The following is a 25988-nucleotide window of genomic DNA, read 5'->3' on the forward strand; positions in this document are numbered from 1 at the left end:
TCAGTAGTACATTGCCCTCTAGGTATTTGCATGCTGTGGCGTGTCTCTCCTGGATGCACTCCCCCACCTGTGAGCTCCTAATCTTTATTAACCTGAAATTCTCTTTCAGCGAACGTCTACCTTCTGCCTCCCCGAACCAGCCGCCCAGAGCCTGCGTCCCCCGCTCTCATCACACCCCGAGCTTGCAGAGTTCACCGAGCTTCCTACCAGGGGAAATGACTCAACTTACAACCAAATCATTCTCAGACTGTTAATCCATTTATAACACCAGCGGCATACTTGTGAAAGTAAAAGGGCGCTTGCATAGACATGACACAAAGAACAGCAAGGCTTGTGCAGGGCCAAAGCAGTTTTTCAGCTCATTGAGAAAAACAATTAGGGCCCATTTACACTAAAGCAATACTTTGCAGTGTTAACACAGGTTACAGCATGCGCTAACGTGAGGTGCGTCGGGGCATTAATGGTGAATGGGGTTGTCAGCGTACCACAACCGGTAAAAAAAAAAAAAATGCCTTAAGGGCCAGATCACACCACATGTAGTCCAGTGCGTTTTTTGCAAAAACGCATTGATAGTAGGTTAAATGGTTTTCAATGGCGTAGTTCACACCAGCGCAGTCAGTTCATCTCCCCAGATGAAGACACGTGATCGTGTCGTAACGCGTAGGGAGTGGCCGGAGCGAGACGTACACCAGGAGGAAAAGTGAGAGGGCGCTGAGAACGCCACAGTCACTACTTTTTCCATTTGCTTTTAAACGTTTTTTGTTACAATGTAAGAGTTCACTTTAGACATTTAATAAATATCCCCCTATTGTTTAAACATACTACACTAGTGGAGGCCTTTCTTTCTCTCTTTTTCCCCCTGCCACCACTGTGGCGATACCGGAGCCTTTTAGGAGACACTGGCGGAGGAATTTAAAGTGGAGGGCCACCCTGAAAAAAAAAAAAAAAATCACCAAAGATCCTAAAAAAAAAATGTAAAAACAACATTTGAAAAAAAAAAAAAAAAAAATTAAACTTACCTAAACCTTTGTTGCTAGGCAGTCTTCCTAATCTGCCTCTTCCTTTTCTGCGGCGTGTTCTTCTCCTCGGTGAGCGGCCCCGTTGTCTTCTGGGAACTGTGTGTGTTCTCAGAACACCACGGGGCCATTCACAGAGCGCTCGCGCGTGCGCAGTAGGAAACTGGCAGTGAAGCCACCAGGCTCCACTGCCTGTTTCCCTTACCTAGGATGGCGGTGCCGGGACCCGAGGGACGGGAAGGGACGGCCGACATCGCGGGCACCCAGGACAGGTAAGTACTTATTTAAAGTCAGCAGCTACAGTGTTTGTAGCTGCTGACTTTTAAAAATATTTTTTTAACTCCGCTTTAAAAGGAGAAATTCACAACAGGCTTCATTGACAGCACCCAACAGCGATAACACATATACACCTTCACTCACAGATGCAATTATTCATCAGCTTTAAAGTGAGAGTTCTGTGAGACCACGGCCGCCCGTGCCGTTTCTTCAGGGCCTGTGCCGTGACCGGCGTCTTTGCGGCTCGGGCCAATTATAGCGCCGAAGCCCGCGAACTCGGAAGAAACACCGGGGAAGATGTCGGCCGTGTCAGTGGTGTGCGGGCGCCGCTACAGGGCTTCATTCTAAGGTATTTCATAATGAGCTAGTATGCGATGCATACTAGCTCACTATGCCTTTGTATTACTGTTTTTTTTTTTTTTTTTTTAAATGGGGGTTTACAACCTCTTTAAGGTTAAGAAAAAAAAGGGGGGAAAAATGCACTGGACTGCAACAAAAAAGCACTGGAATGCGTCAAAAACATGCATGCAGAAAAGCATCTGGAACGCATCCGGACTGCGTTTCTATGGTGTGAACTGGCCCTTAAAGTGGTACTAAAGTCAGAAGTTTTTTTTATCTTAATGCATTCTATTCATTATATAAAAAACCTTCCGTGTGCAGCAGCCGCCCCAGCACCCCCTAATACTTATTTGAGCCTATCCCGATCCAGCAATGTTGCACACGAGAGTCTCGGCGGCCCAGGACTCTCCCTCCTCATTGGCTGAGACAGCAGCAGGGCGCTATTGGCCCCTGTCAATCAAACTAAGTCAGTGAGCCAATGAGGAGAGAGGGGGTGGGGCCAAACCACAGCTCCGTGTCTGAATGGACACGGGGAGCAGTTCGGGTGCCCCCATAGCAAGCCACTTGTTGTAGGGGCACTCGACAGAAGGGAGGGGCCAGGAGAGCCAAAGAGGGACCCTAGAAGAGGAGGATTCGGGCTGCTCTGTGCAAAACCATTACACAGAGGAGGTAAGTATAACATTTTTTTTTTTAATTAAAAAATACCAAACGAGACTTTAGTATCACTTTATTGCTTGGACATGATTTGGGTCATACTAATACAAATCCCATAACATAGTTGTAAACACTTACATACTGTATACCTAGTGAAGTGACTGGCCTCAGGTGATACACAGAGGAAACAAATCCTCCTACATAAGTTGTACCTGTTACTCTGCAGCCATTTTCCCTGTAGAACCTTCTAAAAACACGCAGATCATAGGATTTTTCTCAGGGGGATAAGGATCTGATCTCACACACAGCAGAGTTACAGCACAGAGTTCCCTGTAATCTTATAGTTGAGTGGAGGGGAGGGACAACCCCTCTCCCAACCAGTTCTTAGAGCCCTTGCACACTGGGGCGGTTTGCAGGCGCTATTGCGCTAATAGCGCCTGCAAACCGCCCCGAAAGTGCCGCTGCTTGTATTCCAGTGTGAAAGCCCCGAGGGCTTGCACACTGGAGCGATGCGCTGGCAGGACGGTAAAAAAAGTCCTGCCAGCAGCATCTTCGGAGCGGTGAAGGAGCGGTGTGTATACCGCTCCTTTACCGCTCCTGCCCATTGAAATCAATGGGACGGCGCGGCTATACCGCCGGCAAAGCGCCTCTGCAGAGGCGCTTTGCGGTGGTATTTAACCCTTTCTCGGCCGCTAGCGGGGGGTAAAACCGCCCCGCTAGCGGCCGCATACCGACGGTAAAACGCCGCTAATAATAGCGGCGTTTTACCGCAGACGCCGCCCCAGTGTGCAAGGGCTCTTAGAAAAAAGTCATACAGAGCTGAGGCTATGAGTTACCTGCTGTGTGCTGGAGGGGGGTGGACTGCCTTTCCTCCTTAGGCTCGGTTCACACATGTCCGGTACGAATTTCTCCTCCGTTTTCACAGTGAATTTCCTAATAAGCAGCTGTTCAGCTCCGATTTTAGATGCAAATTTTTGGAGCCGACTGCCACTGGCATCTTTAACATTAGCTGGTTGTTAAGGTGTGGGCCAGGAAGCCGGCCGCCGTGTCCTTAACAACGGATGATTTATCAGCTGTCAGCGGGATTCCCACTGACAGCTGAATGTAAAAAAAAAAAAAAAAAAAACCATTGCCGGTGTTCTGTCCAATAGTGCAGATCGTCGGGTAATGCCTCCAACGATCTGCACATGTGCACTCTTGACATCACACCTGCTGATCGGGAGTGACATTACGTCCTGCACATGCGCAGCTCGTCAGGAGGCATTATCCATCGATCTGCCCTATTCGATAGAACACCTGCAATAAAAAATAAATTGTGAAAAGAAAATGTGTGGGCTCCCCCCCAATCCATACCAGGTCCTTTCGATTAACAACCACTTTAAAGCTTCACTCAGGTACACATGACCCCCTTTCCCTTTCCTCGCTCCCACTGACCCCCTAAGCAATTCTCTCAGGCTTTTTCCTGTGATTACCTGGTGAAGGAAGATATACTATTCTAAGTCCCTCCCCTGTTCAGGTCCCTCGCAACCAGTCTGCTGCAACCCCCTTATGATGATGTCCATGATCGTTCTGGGTACTGGGAGGATTCCTCTGATGGACAACCAAAGTGTTCACATCATGCAGGCAGTCATGAGGACACCCGAAGAAGGACCCAACAGAAGAAAACAGAAGATGCTGGCAGCATCACATGACCGTGGGTTTATGAAATAAAAAGGGCATTTAGATGGTTTTTTTTTTTCATTTAACCGCTTCCCGACCGCCTCACACAGATATACTGCGGCAGAAGGGCACGTACAGGCAGATTAACGTACCTGTGCGTTGCCCCTTAAGAGGCGGCTCGCGGGCGCGCGCCTGCCAGGAGCTCTGTGACCGTGGGATACCCGCGATCGTCTCACAGTGAGGTCACGGTGAGGAAGAACGGGGGGGGGGGGATGCTGATGTAAACAAGCATCTCCCCGTTTTGCCTAGAGACAGGAAACTGATCAGCTCACCCTGTAATCGGGAGCAGTGATCAGTGTCGTGTCACACACAGCCCCCCCCCCCAGTTAGAATCACTTCCTAGGACACACTTAACCCCTACAGCGCCACCTAGTGGTTAACCCCTTCACTGCCAGTGACATTTTTACAGTAATCAATGTAATTTTTTAGCATTGATCGCTGTATTAATGCCAATGGTCCCAAAAATGTGTCAAAATTGTCTGATGTGTCCGCCATAATGTTGCAGTCACGCAAAGAAAAAAAAAAATCGCTGATTGCCACCATTACTAGTAAAAAAAAAATATATATCAATAAAAATGCCATAAAACTATCCCCTATTTTGTAGACGCTATAACTTTTGCGCAAACCAATCGATAAACGCTTATTGCGATTTTTTTTTACCAAAAATATGTAGAAGAATACATATCGGCCTAAACGGAGAAAAAAAAAATGTTTTTTTAAGAATTTTTTGGGATATTTATTATAGCAAAAAGTAAAAAATAATGCGTTTTTTTTTTTTTAAATTGTCGCTATTTTTTTTGTTTATAGCGGAAAAAATAAAAACCGCAGAGGTGATCAATTACCACCAAAAGAAAGCTCTATTTGGGGGGGGGGACATCAATTTTGTTTGGGAGCCACGTTGCACGACCGTGCAATTGTCAGTTAAAGCGACGCAGTGCCGAATTGCAAAAAGTGCTCTGGTCAGGAAGGGGGTAAATTCTTCCGGGGCTGAAGTGGTTAATTACCCATCAGTTGAGGAAGAAGGGGGGGGGGGGGGCTACCAATATCCCAGAGAGATGCTTTAACAGGCTGCTTTGGTGGAGGGCTTTAGGATCCTTCGCAAAGCCAAGTTGACAAGAAAAGTCTAAAAAAAAATAGGGAATAGGAACAGTCAGAGGGGCCAACTTCTAAGCTTCTGTAGGAGTTAAATTCTATTTTGAACCATCTGCGGTTTTTATCTTCATCTAATTTGTGTGAGAAACATGCATAACATAATCCTCACAACAAACAGTCATGTCCTAATTAGCTCACAAATTACAGAAAAGGGAACCCAATCTAAACGATAAAAAAACATGTTGATAAACTTCTGCCCAAGATACGATCGCTGCTCCAATTCTACCCATTGCCATGACATTGTCCGGTGAACATCCACTACTCCGTATTTACCTATTCGCAAGAATGAAATCATTTCTGATACAAGTATTGTTTGTTCCATTTCTACTCGTCATAATATCAAAAACACAACCGGCTGCACCACTTCTACCCCTCAACATTTATGATATCATCAGAAACACAACCCTTTCTACACTCCTCCCTATCACTATCCATGATATTTATTTATTACAGGTACTTCTATAGTGCAGTTCATTTACACAGTGCTTCACATCAGGCCCCGCCCTCGAGGAGCTCACAAAGGTCCCCAACTCACACATACATACACATACTAGGACCAATTTAGAGAGGAGTCAATTAAACTACCAGCATGTCTTTGGAGTGTAAAATGCTCTCAATACAGAGTACCAATGCTTTGCGGTGCGATTTTCGTCCAGATATACACTGCATATACACTGCAAAGAGTCGCATGCAATTTGAATAGGAATATGGTATGATTCCTGTCCAAATCGCATGCGCTTTCCCTCCCGCATGTGATTCGGACAGAAATTGGACCACATATCTGTAGGAATTGCATGCGATTCTCTGCAACCATTAATTTTGTATGGACGCAAATTGCACCGCAAAGTATCGGTTTCGGGAGCATTTTTTATAAGTATGAATACTCATGAAAATACTCTTTTATCGGCACCAATATCGGTATCAGTGCAACCCTACATAACGCTGCAGTGCACTATTGCCATGTTGCAGCGCATTACCACAACACAACAGTGTGCATTTGGTTTCTAGCAGCTTATAAAACACCTGCTGAATATTTCCTTTAGAAGACTGGCTGCCATACAATATAAGGGAAGAGGAGCAGTGATTTCAATGCTTCTGTTGCGAAGATGAATTTCTCCACAATGCCTTTTTAGCTACGGAGGTGAATGCAGGCTTGTTTTATCATGTTCTTTTAAAGTGTGTTCAGAACATGCAAATAGTTTAAAGTGCATAATCTGGGGGACAGGTTCAAGATTAAAAGCCAGCAGCTACACATACTGCAGCTGCTGGCTTTTAACAATAGGACACTTACCTGTCCTGGAGTCCAGCAATGTTTCCATCAGCTGTCGGGTGCCGCCGCCGCCATTGCATATAAGGGAACCCGGTAGTGTAGCCTTACGGCTTCACGCCGGGGACCCTACTGCGCATGCGCTAGCCTCCACTCCTCTCTCCTACTGGCCCGGCAACAGGGAGAGGAGGAGGGGGGAGCCCCGGGGTCATGTCACGGGCCGCGGCCCGGACTCTCGGAAGTGGGAACAGGATACTTGTCAAAGACAGGTATCCTGTCCCCCTTCCCCCCGAAAGGTGCCAATTGTGGCACCGGAGGGGGGGAGGAGACAAATGAGTGGAAGTTCCACTTTTGGGTGGAACTCTGCTTTAAATCTACTCACTGTAGCCTCTGAGACATGCGAGCTCCCATCTTCATTGTGGGCATCTCAAGCCCTCTAGGGAGTTTTACAGGTACGGTTCTGCTGGCTACCCAGAATGCACCTCTCCATCTCGCACCTGCGCACTGTGTACAAAGCGTGGTGCACTCGTTGCATTGCAGGTTGCCATAGAGGCGGCGGAGGAAGTTCCCACCCCGTTGTTATGGCAACCTGTCAATGAAATGGAAAACCCGGAAAGAAAGCACGCATACCACGCTGCTCCTGGGATTGATGACAGGTATATCCCAGGAGCCATCGGGCAGCAGGATAAGACGTACCTAGACCAAGGCTTGATCTAGATCAATGCCAGGGTTTGTGTTTGGGTCAGGGTTAGTATTTTTTGGACAGGATTTTTTTTTTTTTTTTAATAGGTGTCAGTGTGTTTTAGGTAGAATACATTTTTTTTTTAAAAATAAAACGCAAAATGCGCACTATTGTTTCTGGACTGTACTACAAGTATATAGAACAACTAACATACATATATGTGGTATTGCTGCGATCATCAGGAGCAGGAGAATTTTTTGGGGTTGTTCTTTGGTGGTAGGTTATAGCAGTAACAAGAAATATACAGCTAAATTTTTTTTTTTTTTTTTTTTTTACTATTTTGGGCCAGTTTTTCTTTGATAATAATAATAATAAAAAAAATAAAACTCAGGAGCCATTACCATTTACCACTAAATGAAAGCCCAATTTGTCGTAGTAGTTGTGTTGATATGTACGGTTTTCCTAACATATGTCAAAGTTGCAAAATTGGGCTGAGGCATTAAGATTTGTTTTACCCTTAGGCACGAAGAGATTCATTAAAAAGTCGAATACAATACAATTATATATATTTTTTAAAAACTATCATTTTTGGTTTTGGTGAAGTGCATCCTGAATTTTTTGGTTTCCGCACCAACATTTCCAATTGGTGCACCTCTAATAAAAAGGACGAGCTCATCAAAATAATCCAAATACAGAACCGCTAGGAATTGTTCTTACATCCTGGGGAAGATGCTGCACAGAATAGGCCTGCATTGTATACATGGGGGGGAAATTCCATTAGGACACATCAGCATTCCTCAAGCTTCAGTGTAAAGTCATTCTGTGACCTGCTGCGGTCTATTAAATATGGATATCATTATATGGGGCTCCACGTCACATTTTTAGCTGGAACGCACAGCCAGAGAGATAGTTGTGTGACAGAACAAAGCGCTTCATTCCTTTCCTCATGTGACCTCTTCCACCAAGACTAAATCTATAAAGCGGACATAAAACACAAGCCTGACCTAATTAATCCAGCGGCACGCGCCATACACGTCACTGGATCTATAATGCTGGCAGGAAATTATTCTATTTTCTGTCATCTGCAGTGGAGGAGACATCTGACATTTCCATTTGAAGCACAAAACACATTTACAGAGGCCATTGCTTTGCAGGCTACACACAGCCAATTAAATCTGTACAACAGTAATTCATCGTATCATCCATGCCACCCCAAAAAAGGGATTCTCTTAACCTACAAACAAGACAATGTCCCCTAATCTGGCCAAATAAATTTTATTATTTGTTTTATTTTTTTTCTTTAGGGCATTTCCTTTCTTTAAAGCGTTAATGCAATGCAATAATGTACGTTAGGCTTCACTGACGCCGAGGTCCATGCAGTGTGACCGAGGCGTTTGTTTACAACTTTGGAACCGCCCGAAGCTGTGTGCAGGCAGCCAATGTTTGACAGGCATGCAGGGTCGTGGGAGGGGTCAGGACAGGTGAACGGCCCCCAAACCCACACTGCAAATTCGGCTGTGTCCCATTTACTAACAATCGTGTGGAAAAAAACAGCTCAATCATGCTGTAGGATCCTAAGCGCCCTTGTGAATGAAGCCATAAACTGGAAAGCATCTCTTAATTTTTAATTAATTTTTTTTAATTCTCATGAGGGCAAAATGTGACGCCACCATCCCGCCCATTTCTTGTGAGCCCTGCCTGTCATTTACATGCCCATCTAGGAACACATAATCACCCCGGGATGGGATCACAGTACTTGAGGAACGAGCAGCCTTCTACAATTCATCACATGAGTGCTGCTCAGTCCTGGAGCCCAGCCTGTCATATACACACCCCATCAGCCGCCAGAAGAAGGAGAAAAGACTGTGGTGGTGTTACTGGACCGCCAAAAAGACTTCAAGGGAAAAAAAAAGTATGCATAGAGGTTTAAAAAAAAAAAAAAATTGTTGGGGAAGAAGAGGATGACTTTGAATGGGCCCTTAACCCGATTGCGCGGGCGCCTCTTGGCCCATTAAGGGGTTTCAGATGCCAGGGCAGGGTTTATGTGACCACCGTGATTGTCTGTCACATGATCGGAAAGCTGCCAATCAAAAGGAGCGATCGGGAGGTTTCCGTGAGCTATCAGTAACTGTGCCGGGAACGCGCAGGGCACGCGCTCTCCACACAGCTTTATGTACAATCTGATATTTATTTATTTATTTCAGGTACTTATATAGCGCCGTCAATTTACGCAGCGCTTTACATATACATTGTACATTCACATCAGTCCCTACCCTCAAAGAGCTTACAATCTAAGGTCCCTAACACACATTCATACATACTAGGGACAATTTAGACAAGATCCAATTAACCTACCAGCATGTCTTTGGAGTGTGCAAATATGCAGCCGTTTGGCGTGCAGGCCCACCCGTCGAGAGGCCGCATATCTGCATACTGTTGGCGTGAAGGGTTAAGCTATATGTAAATCCTCACCTTGTAAAACAACCCATTCAGCTTAAAATAGAAATGAAAGGCAAAGCATTTGTATGTATGAATATTATATATAAATAAAAAAGTGTTGAAGGTGAAGAGCACATGTAGCAGTGCTAAGCAATCAGAACCTTCCACAGGTCATATATATAGAAAATTTATTAGGAAAATTCAAATTCCATTCGGTGTTTAATGCATTGCATGGCGGTTTCGGGCTATACAGATAGCGCCCTTCTTCAGTGCAAGACACACACAACAATAATGATCTTTACAAGCGTATATTTATACACTCCTATCTCATATGGGATCGATTAATCAGTCATTTAGTACCAATAAGGATAATCAACAAATGAAGAAAACATGTAGACATATGGAATCATGGGTCATCAGGTACTATCACTTTTCTTATTACATTCGATATGCGCTAAAGAAGAACAAAACACATATAGTGAATACATGGATATAACCGGCTATGAAAATAAAAAAAAATAAAAAGACATCACTGTTTTTTTTTTTTTTTGAAAAATAAAAATAAAGAATAAGTCAAAGAAATAAATATAGATCAAAATCAGAACTCAATCCATTAGACAATAATGTATTTAAATGGTGTATCCATTGAACCTCCCGCTTTCTTAAGCAGGCCATACATGGTCGAATTTCGAAACAAAATTTTCTTTTCAAAATCAGAAAGTTCTTTTTTTTGCGATCCGATGATGACACCATTGATTTTCGAAATTTGGCTGACCAAGCCTTCAATTTCACCTCATGTTGCTACAGAAAATAATTTTCGTGGACGGGAATCTTCTTTTCTCTCCGTAAATGTTCTTTTCTCATTACATTTCTCGCACTATTCTCCCATCATTGATTAGAAAATCGTTTGTTTTTCAAAAAATTTCCAACATGTCCGATTCCTCAAATTTGATTGCCGCACGAAAATTGGCCGTTGTTGCAGCCCCACTAATTCGTACGAAAATTCTTTGAAACGGTTTTTCGAAAGAAAATTCTTTAGAAATTCGAACCGTGTATGGCCGACGTAATTGTTAATATCCCTATTCCCTCCACGTCTCTTCTTAGGTATACCATCTATAACCATAAATCCTAATTAAGAAACGGTTATGTCCTTTCTCTATGAAATGTTGGGTAATTTGTCTAATTTATCCCTGATGGGATACTTGTGTCTAGCAATCCTATCTTTAACCTTTTGGGTGGTTTCTTCCACATATAATAATAACCCACATGGACATTTTATTATGATACAACATAAGATGATTGACAAGTGTAATGATTTTTAATGTCAATATTATACCCTCTATGTGGATGGGAGAAAGGTTTCCCTTTTTGCTGTTGCATTGGAGGCAACACAGACAAGGGAAATGACCCCAAGTTACGTGGTCCCAAAAAAGGTTGTAAGAGGTGAGGGAGGACGATATTGATCAGATTTGACCAATCTGTCATATTGTCCGACCTCAGCGGTAAGAAGGCAAAGGAGGACAATGGAATTCCTGTACTGACAGATAACCGTCATGCAGGATAGACCAATGTTTCTTTACTATATTGTAAACCCTGGTGGAATACGGATGGGATTGTGAGATGAAGGGGAGACGTTGAGTGTTACTATGGACAGGTCTGTGATAGAGCAGATCATCTCCTTCCTTTTTGATAATTTTCTTGGGATAACCTTGTTGTTGTAGTTTCCCTTCCATGTCATCTAACATTCATTAAATCTGGATCATTAACAATCCGGGATACACAGACCAATTGGCTACGAGCAATGGATGAAAACCGGAGTACAATAATAGCTGGCTGCGATCTGTAGGTTTTGTATATAAATAACTATGTGTTCATTAAAGCGGAGATCCACCCATAAGTGGAACCTCTGCTTGAAGCAACCTGACATGCCACATTTGGCATGTCATTTTTTTTTTGGGGGGGGGGGGGGGGAGTGTGGGAGTGTGTACCCTCTTTTTAGGGGTACTTCCTGTCCCACTTCCTCCTTCCTGTTCTCGGCCGCCTAGGCGACTCCTCCTCTCGCCCTAGGTGGCCCCTCCCTGCCCACGATCTTCTGGGACACAACACAGGTCCAGAAGATTGGCTGGCCAATAAAGCACAGAGCAACTCCCGCATGCGCAGTGCGCGCCTGACGATGAAGCCGCAAGCTGTCATGGCGGGTGCTACAGTTGCTATGACGGCGCGGAGGAGAGGAGCGAGGCTCCGGGCGGCCGCATCGCTGGACCGCGGGACATGTAATGCCCCGTACACACGGTCGGACATTGAGATCGGACATTCCGACAACAAAATCCATGGATTTCTTCCGACGGATGTTGGCTCAAACTTGTCTTGCATACACACGGTCACACAAAGTTGTCGGAAAATCCGATCATTCTGAACGCGGTGACGTAAAACACGTACAACAGGACTATAAACGGAGCAGTAGCCAATAGCTTTCATCTCTTTATTTATTCTGAGCATGCGTGGCACTTTGTCCGTCGGATTTGTGTACACACGATAGGAAATTCCGACAACGGATTTTGTTGTCGGAAAATTTTATAGCCTGCTCTCAAACTTTGTGTGTCGGAAATTCCGATGGAAAATGCGTGATGGAGCCTACACACGGTCGGAATTTCCGACAACAAGGTCCTATCACACATTTTCCGTTGGAAAATCCGACCGTGTGTACGGGACATTAGTGTCTGTTTATTAAAAGTCAGCAGCTATGCTTTTTGTAGCTGCTGACCTAACTGCTTCAGCCCCGGAAGATTTTACCCCCTTCCTGACACTTTTTGTGAATCGGCACTGCGCTTTAACTGACAATTGCACGGTCGTGCGATGTGGTGCCCAAACAAAGTTGATGTCCTTTTATTTCTACAAATAGAGTTTTCTTTTGGTGGTATTTGATCATCTCTGCGGTTTTTATTTTTTGTGCTATAAACAAAAAAAAAAAAAGAAGTAAATTTTGAAGAAAAAAAAAAAAAACGCATTTTTAACTTTTTGCTATAATAAATATCCCCCAAAAATATACATAAAATTTTTTTTTTACCTCAGTTTAGGCCGATATGTATTCTTCTACATATTTTTGGTAAAAAAAAAAAAAAAAAAAAAAATCACAATAAGCGTATATTGATTGGCTTGCGCAAAAGTTGTAGCGTCTACAAAATAGGGGATAGTTTTATGACATTTAAATTTTTTTTTTTTTTTAATTAGTAATGGCGGCAATCTGCGATTTTTATCGGGACTGCGACATTTTAGCGGACACATCGGACACTTTTGACCCCGATTTTGGGACCAGTGTCATTTATATACGCGGTCAGTGCTATAAAAATGCACTGATTACTGTGTAAATGACACTGGCAGGGAACGGGTTAACCACTAGGGTGTGATGAAGGGGTTAAGCGTGTCCTAGGGAGTGATTCTAACTGTGGGGGGGGTGGGCTACTAGTCACATGACAGCGATGACAGGGAGCAGTGATCTTTGTCATATCACAAGACAGTACAAGACATTTCTGTTATAACACAAGACAGAAATGCCTTGTTTACATAGGCACTTCCCCGATCTGAGGCTCCGTGACACAATCGGCAGGAGACCGGCGGACATAAAGTCCGCTGGTGCCGCTGGCGCACACGCGCCTGCTATCCCCGGCTCTTAAAGGGGACATACAGGTACGCCCATTTGCCCACTCCTGCCATTGTGCCGACGTATATCGGCGTGCAGCGGTCAGCAAATGGTTAATAAACTAAAAAATGGGTGGAACTCCACTTTAATGCTTAACAAGGTGTCCAAAAAAGTTTTTTGACTGTCATGTTGAATTTTAAGCCAGGGATTAGGGAATTAAGGTACATGTTGAATACATTTAAAGATCCTACCCTGATGGTATACCTATGTTACAAACTTTATGTAAAAAATGTTGAGTATCTCGTATGTAAGATTGTATAATTTCTATAAGGGGTGTAAGACATTTTAGCAATCGTGTGGTAATGGAATCTGTGCTAGAAACTATGCAGCAATCCCAAATGATCGTTATTTAGATCAGATAGATCGATATCTATATCTCTATATATATCTCTATATATATATATATATATATATATCTCTATATATATATATATATATATATATATATATATATATATATATATATATATATATATATATATATATATATATATATATATATATATCTCTATATAGATCTCTCTCTCTCTATATATATATATATATATATATATCTCTCTATCTCTATATATATATATCTCTATATATATCTATCTATCTATCTATATACATATATCCTATAATCTATCTATATCTATCTATCTATCTATCTATATATATATTTTTTTACTTTTTTATAAGTGATGAGGAGCTCAGAGAGCTGCTGAAGGAGGAGAAACAGCACTGGTCTTCCCTGTGAACGACTAAAAGGGGGGGGGGGGAGGCGGTCTTGTCAGCACAGGTCTGATCATTGGAGGAAAGCAGGCACAGCCGGCAAACTGGCCACGGTGTGCTCTCATGCCTAGTGTGGTCAGTTTTTAATAGGAAAGCAGGGGACTGGCAGGAACATCAGGGATTTCACACAAAGGAAGCAATACAAAGAGAACAGGAGACTTTCTCATACAAGTACGTGGTACAGCAGGCACATATCAGGAATATAGATTGCTGGGGGAACATATTTTTTAGCCCTGGTTTACGTCAGTTTGACTTGTCACGCAACTTGACAGTTTAAAGTTGCATGACAAGTCGTATCCCATATGTGGCAATGCAGTGCAGAGACTGAAAAAGGTTCCTGCATTATTTCTGTGCGACTTGCATTGACAACTGCTAAATGAAGTCGCACAGTTATCAGTAAGCCGTACGTGAAATGGCACAGATAGTCAGCTTTGAAGTAGCGCAACTTCAAAGCCGTACTGGTGTAAACCAGGGCCTAATGTTTGACTGCTCTTTTGGTCAATTTGTGTTTGTAGGTTTGATGCATTTTTTTTTTTCTAATTGTATCAAAGTTTTAACTATAATCAGTGCTTTTATTATATTTTCATTCAGTGGAATTTTCTTCATTCTTTCAACTGTCACTTATTCTACATACTGTATGCTGAAATCCAAGATAAATAACCAAATCATTTCCTGCCTGTCCAATGGCTTCCCTTTCACTACAACCACAAAAAAAAAAAAAAAAAGTCAAAAAATGCACACACATTTCCAGTAAATAGATGAATGGAATACTAGAATAATCAGATTGTCATATTCTCAGACTAAAATGTATAGGAGGACCACAATGTGCTGACACAGGAACACAGGTATTAGGAAACGTTTAGGCCAGCGTGTGCTCATGTATATCCGATCTCCAGGTAAACAGCTGAAATACAGCTTTGTAAACTGTCTAACAAAGGATTTGTAATCCTGTTTTGCAAATTTTGCAACTCATGCACCTCTTTTGCTCTACAGCAGAAGTCTCAAACTGGTGGCCCTCCAGCTGTTGCGCAACTACAAGCCCCATGAGGCATTGCAAGGCTGACAGTTACAAGCATAACTCCCACAGGCAGAGGCATGATGGGACTTGCAGTTTTGCAACAGCTGGAGGGCCGCGAGTTTGAGACCCCCTGTTCTACAGCAATGTGCGCTGGCCTGATAGGAAAATGGCCTTTTGCTGAGCGGCTGCCCTGCTGCACAGTAACGACAATGGAGTCGATTGCTCAGCACAGGTTTCCTTAATGAATATGCAAATCATTCTCTGGTTGGACAAGGTGGAGATCATGATGTCCCCTCCCTGCCTTTCCACCTTGTCCAATCAAGAGAATGCCTTCATTCATTGAGAAAAAAGCAAGACATTCTGTGAATGGCACTTGTGCCTAGTGAGCAACTCCCTGCAGATGGAGAAAAATGCTGCTCTCCCTGACCAGCCAGTGTCACAGGAATATGGAGCAGCCTCGGCCTACATGTCTCCACCAAGTAACCATGCTCTGACGCGTTGTGCCCCGCCCACTGGGGCTTAGAGTCATGACTAAGCCCCGGAGGCGGGCGAAATGCGTCAACCATGTGGTTTCTTGAAGGAGACATGTAGGCTTAGGCCGCTCCATATTTCTGTGTCACACTAGCTGGTCGGGTAGAACGGCGCCCTTCATTTACTGCAGATATCACTTTGGGATGAGCACGTCGGCACCCCATTTATGGAGACAGAGTCCCTGGCTTTGAACGGCGCTCCAAGTTTGCATTGAGAGTGAATGAAGCAGGGCAACTATTCGGCATTGGACTCGGAAAAGTGCACCAATCACTGTAATAGCAGCAACTACTTCTGTGATTCTTCACTTCCACAGCAGTCGCACTGGTATAGAGAATGCGTACCTACATTGGTTCAAGCTGGACCAACCTAACTAGACAATAAAATCTATACGTGGAGTTCAGCTTTAAGGCAGAAACAGTTAATGGGAATAAGAAAAAAAATAAAAAACGCATCTTTGAAAAGGTTTACTACAATGGAATCGATACAACAATTACAGCCATGCACAGAGTACAAACCTGATCAAACGCTAATGATTTTCAGCAGTTTCTGGGGCAGCTGTATTGTATTTGGCTTCTATTTTAGTGCACAGAACAAATCATGTCCAGGAGCTGAAAATACAGATTAGATTTTCACTGTTTATGTCTCCTCTGCTTGATCCTAATGTGTAAATTATGGCCGTTTTCTAGATTCTTTTGCAGAAGACATTAAAGCACAACCCAATCAAATGTGACCGTTCTCTTTATGTAATATAACCCAGAGCTGCCTGCTTAGTGTCATCCTGCTGCTCCACATCTGCATCTGACTAACACGCTCTATCCCAATAATTGCTCATATTCTTATTTACCAAACAGTTCCAAATGAAAAATGTGAGTTCCTTGGTTCCAAACAAGCCATTATCAAGGCTGACTTAAGTAGATATAAATCCAATCATTAAAATCGCTCAAGCTCAACATGTTAAATGCTTATCTTGTTAAAAGAGAAGTTCAGGATTTTTTTTTTTCAAGAATCAAACTTACAGTGCCTTGCAAAAGTATTCAACCCCCTTGGCTTTTTACCTATTTTGTTACATTACAGCCTTTAGTTCAATTTTTTTTTAATCTGAATTATATGTGATGAATCAGAACACAATAGTCTAAGTTTGTGAAGAAAAATATATACATAACTATTCTTCAGAAATAAAAAAACTGATAATTGGCATGTGTGTATGTATTCACCCCCTTTGTTATGAAGCCCATAAAATGCTCCGATGCAACCAATTACCTTCAGAAGTCACATAATTAGTGAAATGATGTCCACCTGTGTGCAATCTAAGTGTCACATGATCTGTCATTACATATACACACCTTTTTGAAAGGCCCCAGAGGCTGTAACACCTAAGCAAGAGGCACCACTAACCAAACACTGCCATGAAGACCAAGGAACTCTCCAAACAAGTAAGGGACAATGTTGTTGAGAAGTACAAGTCGGGGTTAGGGTATAAAAAAAATATCTAAATCTTTAATGATCCCTAGGAGCACCATCAAATCTATCATATCCAAATGGAAAGAACATGGCACAGCAAACCTGCCAAGAGACGGCCGCACACCAAAACTCACAGACCGGGAAAGGAGGGCATTAATCAGAGAGCACAGAGACCTAAGGTAACCCTGGAGGAGCTGCAGAGTTCCACAGCAGAGACTGGAGTATCTGTACATAGGACCACAATAAGCCATTACTTTTTAACCTGTTTACACATACAGATCCACGGTCCTGCTCGGTTAACGGGCAATCGCGGGTGCCCGGCAGACATCACGGCAGCCGGACACATGCATCGGGTCCCGGGTGACATGGCGGGGGCACGCGCACGCCCCCTAGACGGCCGGGAAGCCCAGGACGTCATATGGCGCCTGCCCGGGATGGGAGATCCCTCCTGCGGACATCATATGACTATATGCGGGATGTGAAGTGGTTAAGAATCCTCTAGTACACTACACTGTCAGATTTTTTTAAACCAATATTCCATTTTTTAGTTTAGCAGCTTCCTGCGTCACTTCTCTGCCAAGTGGTCTAAGGAAGAGCATCTTCGCCATACTTCAGGTTCCCTCAGCATTGTCCTCTAGCTGTAAGGCCGTATGCACATGGACAGTCAAGGGCTGAAAATATGTTGGGCGTAAAAAACTGTTCATTTTCCCCACGCCCAGGGAGTCACATACAGCCTGCCATATAAGTGAGTAGCTGTATGTGGAAATACATTTGCAAATGATGATGCTTCATTGCATTGGTGTTTACCCATGAATGCACATAAAATGTATTTCCTGAAGGCGGTAGTTTCATTGTATGTGCATGGGGGGGGGGGGTGTAAAGGATGATGCACGGAACCTTTGTACAATCTTAGTTTGAGTTCATATACACAGTTTCCTTCCCATCTTAAGCCCTGATGAAGTGGAAGGTTCTGGATCCCTGAAAAGCATTGGCTTCCTCCGACTCTATAATGGAATAACATTTTATCTTTGCTGCCTAAGGCCCTTTTAACACAGGCTTCAGTTTGTAGAAGAGTAGTATGTATAACATGCTTCCAGCTTTATTCAAGCCTTTCAACCTCTTGCCACCCACGTTACGCACATCTGCAGCAGCAAAGAGGGTAGGCTTTACCGGGCACATGCCGCACATATACGTCCATGGCAGCAGAGGTTTCTGTTCTGAGAGTGCACTCACTGCGCACCCCCAGCACAGACACAGAGCCGTCAAAGACCGTTCTCAGTGTGTACTAATGATCAAGAACTGGAAGGACCCTCTCCTGATCATGTGACTACTGTGGCAGACAATACTAATGCTTCATATTCCCATCGCACACGTTCCTGGTATAATCTCTCAAGGTTTGGGTGCTGCAGCAACAACCAGCTGGATACTGGTTCAAGTCACAACGTAGATGTTTGCCAGCACACCAAGGATCGGCAAAACACAACACAAGAAAAGTGCAACGTTTCGGAGTCACGCAGGACCCCTTCATCAGGCATGTGATGACACTTGCCTGACAAAGGGGTCCTGTATGACTCTGAAACGTTGCACCTTTCTTGTGTTGTGATCATGCAATAAACTACCCATTTGGACGCCACTTTGTGCCAATCCTGGGTGTGCTGGCAAATATCTACGTTGTACTGTGGCAGTTGGTTATGATTAGGCAGACCTCCCTAAAAAATGCATTTATTCAATTTTTGCATTAAAGGGCCGGTTCACACTGCTGCGAATTCTATTGCGAATTTGAGCCGTCGTGATCGCTCAAATTCGCAAGTCATTTTAATATTGTTTTCCATGAGTGTCGTTCACATCAATGCGTTGCGAATCTAAGGTGCGTAAAAAAGGGGTCCTGTCTGAGTTTGATTCGTGTGCGATGCGAATTCAGCTCCATAGATTGCAAAATTTGCAGTAGAATCGCAAGAACACAAAGAATTCACAATGCAAATTCGCAAAGCAATCGGATCCAAATCGCGCTAAATTCGCAGCAGTGGGTACCGGCCCTAAAGCCTGTCAAGAATTACAATTGCGATCAGTGAAAAATTGGGGCAATGAACAGACTCCTGTGTTGTTTACACCCCAGTCCCAGGTTTGTACAGAGATACAGACCTTCTGTTATGGGGCTGGAGGAAGTAAACAAAGAGTTACAAGTGTGCTGATGTTACTGCTCTTGTGCTCCACTGCAATTAGTCTCTCCACCACAGTGGAAGATGGGACTTGTACTTTTCTCACTAACAAATCCCTGTGAATGGATGGAGCCCAAGCACATCCTCACCTAATTCAAACAAAAACAAAAGGCTGCAGTAAGAAGCACCCCACGATTCAGGTAAATGGGGGAGCGGTTTGACGGTGGGAGGGGGTTGGGGAATGCAATCATGTAGGGCTGAAACAACTAATCGATTATGAAATTAATCAATTACTATTTTCACAATCAATTATTCGGCCAGTAACATAATGGGGTTAAAAAAAATAAAAAATAAAATAAAATGAGCCCTTTATAGTACAAAAAGAGCAAATAATCGCTACTGTAAATATTACTTTCACAGTTCTACAGTAAAAAAAAAAAAAAATGAACCCCTTACAGTAGTGATTATCTGCCTTTTTTGTACTATAAAGGGCTCATTTTAGTTTTTTTAACCCCATTATGTTACTAAACGTCTTAGACCTGGTTCACATCTATGTGTTTTTTTTGGTGCTTTTTGCAGAAACGCACTACAGTTCATTTACATGGTTTCCTATGGGACACGTTCACATCTATGCTTTTTTTCAGCCGCTGCGTATTTGGAAAGGGTCAGGGACTTTTTTTTTTAATGCAAAACGGTGTTTTTTTTGGTTCAATATACTTCAATGGAAAAGAAATAATGCGTTTTTGCAGCAATTTGAGTTTTTTAATCTGCCCAACAAATTGGCCGAAAAAAATGCAAAAGCGCAAATCGCAGCAAAATCACGTGCGCAAAAATCAAGACGCACAGCAAAAAGCACTGCAGAAACAGATCAAAATCAAACTGCATAGGTGTGTACCAAGCCTTATGCTGGCCACACCGATCAATTTTCAGACGAGAATATTCAGATGAAAAATCTTTGTACATTCGCAGAATGAAAGATTGTTGTTTGAAATTTTCACTTGTTTTTAACATTCTGTTTTTGAAATTAATGTCATTTCTGAACGAAAACCACATACACTGTCCGAAAATTCCTTTCACCAAGATTTCTATTTCCAAATTTTCCCGTCACTGTGGTTGAAAATGAATGTCGATTTGACCTCACTAACGATTAGAACATCGAACGAACGTTCTTAAAATTTAAATTTTTTTTTTGAAGGAAGACAATGATTGTTTTTTTAAATAAAAAAAAAAATGATCTCCGAGTCTGATGATATTTACCAGATTCACCCTCTAATAGTATATACAGTACATGTCTCCTCTCATGGTATATACAGTACATGTCTCCTCTCATGGTATATACAGTACATGTCTCCTCTAATGGTATATACAGTACATGTCTCCTCTAATGGTATATACAGTACATGTCTCCTCTAATGGTATATACAGTACATGTCTCCTCTAATGGTATATACAGTACATGTCTCCTCTAATGGTATATACAGTACATGTCTCCTCTAATGGTATATACAGTACATGTCTCCTCTAATGGTATATACAGTACATGTCTCCTCTAATGGTATATACAGTACATGTCTCCTCTAATGGTATATACAGTACATGTCTCCTCTAATGGTATATACAGTACATCTCTCCTCTAATAGTATATACAGTACATCTCTCCTCTAATAGTATATACAGTATATATCTCCTCTAATAGTATATACAGTATATATCTCCTAATAGTATATACAGTATATCTCCTCTAATAGTATATATCCCCTCTAATAGTATATACAGTATATATCCCCTCTAATAGTATATACAGTATATATCCCCTCTAATAGTATATACAGTATATATCCCCTCTAATAGTATATACAGTATATATCCCCTCTAATAGTATATACAGTATATATCCCCTCTAATAGTATATACAGTATATCTCTCCTCTAATAGTATATACAGTATATATCTCCTCTAATAGTATATACAGTATATCTCTCCTCTAATAGTATATACAGTATATATATCCTAATAGTATATACAGTATATCTCCTCTAATCGTATATATCCCCTCTAATAGTATATACAGTATATATCTCCTCTAATAGTATATACAGTATATCTCTCCTCTAATAGTATATCTCTTCTGTCTGTTATTCTCAGAGTGGATTCGATATTTTGCTCCCTAACCATACAGTTGGTGATTTACATATTAACTAAATTATACACCACACTTTTGTTTAAGGTTATTAACCGATTAATCGAAACAATCAGCCAACTAATCGATTATGAAAATGATCGTTAGTTGCAGCCCTACAATCATGTGTCATGTTACACCCTAAACATAGGTATAATATGAAGCATGACCTAAGGCCGGGTTCACACTGGTGCAACCCAACTGTTGTACGACTGTCATCTTACTTTGACATGCGACATCGGTCCTACTTCCATCCGACTTGAATGAACAGGATATGATTTTGCTCCGACTTTGAGATAGTCCGACTTTTCCTGTGACCTATCAAAACAATCTCAGTGTGACAAATTCCTTATACTGCTGCTGTAACCAGAATGTCAAATGTCACAAGTCGGACGGTTAGGACGAGGATCCGACTTTGATCCCACTTCAGTGATATTGAATGGGCTGAAAATGGACCAAAGTCCATGGTCCATGGTGCAGGAACCTTTTTTAAAGTCGGACCAGTTAAGACGGCTCTCATAGGGAATCATTGATTTGTACACGTCATGTGACATGAGCTGCCAAAGTCGGAGCGTATGTTGCACCAGTTTGAACCCGGCCTTAAAGGTGAATTGTGTCTTTAATATTTACCTGGACCAAAGCATTTTTTTTTTTTTTATTAGCCTGCCATTCCATTTTAATTTATAAGGCAGCCATAAATGTACAAACCTCAAGGACCCGGTGACCAGGGCTTGAGTCTAAACTTTTCCGTGGTGGAAAATGAAAACGCTTCTGCTGTTTGAGACTTCGATTTTTTTTTTTTTTTTTTTTTTATTTGTGACTTAACGGGCACAATCAACTTGTGACAGTTATCGAAAAATGAATATGCCACACTTCCTCTCTACACAGATAAAACAGGGAGCAGCCACTTGTGCGCTGATAATCTAGTCCCTAGCAATGTTGGATGAACAAGTTAAGAATTGTATTCATGGTTTCCATTATTAACCGTCCATATAGATTATATTCCATCCTCATTCAGTCTTGCTCTTGTGGAGATGACAGAAGGGTTCATGCAAACATTGTCGACTTAGCACTGGTGACAAAAGACAAAACGGCAGAACAAATTACACAACAACAAGCCAACCTGTGTACTGCTAATTCTATCCAGGAAACGTTGTAACAAAATGTCAGAACACTGTGTGGTTTTTAAAGGGTTTACAATGGGATTGGCAACATATCAATTGTGAGGATGAGAGGTTCTTTAGGAATGACCTGCCGACCACCAGGTTCTGACAACACCCAGCCCACAGACCTAAGCCGGCAGACCTGCATCTCTTTTACCAAGTGTGCCAAAGTATACCAGGTTTGGGCAGACACCACACCCTGCTGGCTTGCAGGGGCGGAGTCTGACCCCACTCCTCGTTACTCTAATGACCCTTGAACTTTGCATTATATGCTACTGACTCCCACACTCTATGATGCATACTACTGATCACTTACTCCTGTCTCCCCAACTCTATTCATTCTACCGATCACTTATTTCTGATCCCTGCACTCTATATTACATACTACTGACCCCTTACTCCTGACCCCTGCACTCTACGATACATACTACTGATCACTTACTCCTGACCCCTGCACTCTATGATACACACTACTGATCCCTGCACTGTAGGATACATACTACTGATCCCTTACTCCTGACCCCTGCACTCTATATTACATACTACTGACCCCTGCACTGTAGCATACATACTACTGATCCCTTACTCCTGACCCCTGCACTCTATATTACATACTACTGACCCCTGCACTGTAGGATACATACTACTGATCCCTTACTCCTGACCCCTGCACTCTATGATACATACTACTGATCCCTTACTCCTGACCCCTGCACTGTAGGATACATACTACTGATCCCTTACTCCTGACCCCTGCACTGTGCGTTATTTATCAATAAACTCTGAGTTCTGCATTACTTACTACTGACCCCTCAACTCTTCAAACCCTACTTAAAGTGGTTGTAAACCTTCTGTTTTTTTTTTTCTCATAAAAATAACAAAACATGCCTATACTTGCCTGCTCTGCGCAATCGTGTTGCACAGAGCAGCCCCAATCCTCTTCTTCTGGTGTCCCTCTCCGGCACTCCAAGCCCCTCCTCTTCATCGGGTGCCATCACATGAAGTTGCTTTCCTTCAAGGCACCCATGCAGGCTCACTCCCGAGTGACGCTGCTACCAATTGCTCCTGCTATCAATATGTTCTATGAGGAGAGAGACAGTGGCTGGAGCCACTGCACTTGAGCACATCGCTGGATCGGATTGGGCTCAGGTAAGAGAAAGGGGGGGTCTGGGGGGGGGGGGAGCTGCAGCACAGAAGGTTTTTCACCTTAAAGCAGAATTCCGCCTAAAAAAAAAAAAAATGAAAAGTCAGCAGCTACAAATACTGCAGCTGCTGACTTTTAATAATCAGACACCTTTCCCAGGGTCCAGCGATGCGGGGGAACGAAGCCCCGCTCGTCTCCCCCTCCTCTCTTCGGTGCCGGCATTGTCACTAAGGGCGCTTGGCTGTGACTTCACAGCCAGGCAGGCACTGCGCAGGCGCATGCTGTGACTGCCCAGGCAATCTTCTGGGACCTGTGACGTGTCCCAGATGATTGCCGAGAGGGAGGGGAGAGAGATGATCTCCCTTGCGGTGCACCAGGAGGAAGTGGGAGCTGGGACCCTCTAGTGGGGGCTGCACCTTAGTGATCTTTTTTATTTTGTTCAGGTAGAGCTCCACCTTACCAGGGTTGCCTATTCCTGGGTTAAATCAATTAACAGCATGCAAAAGAAGACATCATATACTCGCCTCTCCAGAGGCCTCGTTCTCTAGCCTCTCCTCTATTCTAGCACTTCATCATCTAAAGCCTTTTGGGCACTACATACGTAGCATAGGATGTCTGCATCCCCCACCGCACGCTGGTTCCTTCTTTGGACCCCCCTGCAGGGTCCTGGTGCTGAGTCCTGCAGTGACGCATGGGCTTGAAGGAAGAAACCAGAATGCCATAAAGGGCACAGGCATCTGTCACTCCTAGAAGTGTCAAATGTCCAAACGGCTCTCCAAAGTTGCAGCACTGGAACAGAGGAGAAGGAGATACAGGCTGCTAAAGAGGAGAGTATATGCTGTCTTCTATGCAGGGACCTGCTGATTGTTACCCCTTAGACCCCTTTCACACTGAGCTGCCCCGGGCATCGGCGGTAAAGTGGCACTATTTTTAGCGCCGCTTTACCGTAGTTTTAGCGGCGCTTTTCGGCCGCTAGCGGGGGGGTGGGGTGGTTTTAACCCCCCGCTAGTGGCCGAAAAGGGGTTAAATCCGCCCACAAAACACCGCTGCGGTGCTTTGCCGGCCGTATGGCAGCGCTGCCCCATTGTTTTCAATGGGCAGGAGCGTTGGGGGAGCGGTGAATACACCGCTCCTCCACCGCTAAGAAGCTGCTGGCAGGACTTTTTGTGACGCCCTGCCAGCGCAGCATCCCAGTGTGGAAGCACTCGGGCTTTCACACTGGGAATGCAGTTGAGGCTTTTTTTAGGTGCTATGTAGGCGCTATTCTTAGCACTGTAGCGCCTGAAAAACGCCTCCAGTGTGAAAGGGGTCTCAGACACCTTCACTCTCAACCCAAGCTCTAAATAATAGGTGCTCAACCGGGGGCCCCCCAGCTGTTGCGGGAACTACAATTCCCATCATCCCCCTGCTCTTGGGAGTCATGCTTGTAAATGTCAGCCTTGCAGTGCCTCATGGGACTTGTAGTTCCGCAACAGTTGGAGGGCCACAGGTTGAGCACCCAAGCACTAAATATTCCTTTGCAGCCAGAATTCTCAATCTTGTTTCCAAGGGGCTGTAAACTTTTGTTCTCAGCTTTGTAACCTCCTTCTGGGATTGTCTTCAGTGGACTTGGGTAAAAGTGGTGACCATCCAACCATCGCTTTGCCCAAACTGTTCTGAATGGTCAAGACTTGGCTATGGCGTCTGGATTAGAAAACTGATTGATGTGAAATACAGATCTTTTTTGGCAAATAAGTGGTTTCATACAGCTTCATTTGTGCCGTTCTTAGACTGCACTGAAATTAGCCAATAAGTGTAGAACAGAATGAAAAAAAAATAAAAAAACAACACTTCCCTTCTCCATCCCCTCCCCCTCCCATTTCACATCTGTCATTACAATTTCACACTATGAAGATATGTAAAATATTGTGAGATATTTGGCAAGAGAGGAAATTGCACACAATGATTTGTGCCTGTGAACTTCCAAGAAAATAAAAGTGAAGTTCCTCTTTTACTACTATCATGTAAATTGATCTCCGCTCACTGCACATAAAACTCTTTTATTCACATAGATAGAGTGACCAAAGTGGGACATAAACAGGTATTTTAAGGGCCTGTCAGTCCAACCTGGCACCGAGCTTGTATTTTCCAGAAGGCAGGGAGGATGTGCCTGCACTGACAATGATAGAGCCGACTCAAAGTACAGCAACAGATGAAACTAGAAAGTTTATTTGCTACCTGGTTTCCAGCATGACTAGGCCCCATTGACACATATGCGAATTGTATGCGGTTAGAGACACATCCGATTCGCGTTACATGTGAACTGGCAGCCTTCT

General features: G+C 43.3%; 1 protein-coding gene across 11 annotated transcripts in view; it reads right to left on the reverse strand.

Moving 5' to 3' along the window:
* The window catches only part of CYRIB (CYFIP related Rac1 interactor B), a 217518-nt gene that overhangs the window by 113233 nt on the left and 78297 nt on the right, over positions 1-25988 (reverse strand). For 3 of the 11 annotated variants that reach the window (XM_073632248.1, XM_073632246.1, XM_073632245.1), the window contains one exon: positions 16083-16175. The exons of the other annotated variants lie outside the window; for them this stretch is intronic. The gene's annotated coding sequence lies outside the window, so the exon portion shown is untranslated. The remainder of the gene's footprint in view (positions 1-16082; positions 16176-25988) is intronic. 11 annotated transcript variants of the gene reach the window in all.

Source organism: Aquarana catesbeiana, linkage group LG05, assembly GCF_042186555.1.
Source record: "Aquarana catesbeiana isolate 2022-GZ linkage group LG05, ASM4218655v1, whole genome shotgun sequence".
NCBI classification, from domain to species: domain Eukaryota; kingdom Metazoa; phylum Chordata; class Amphibia; order Anura; family Ranidae; genus Aquarana; species Aquarana catesbeiana.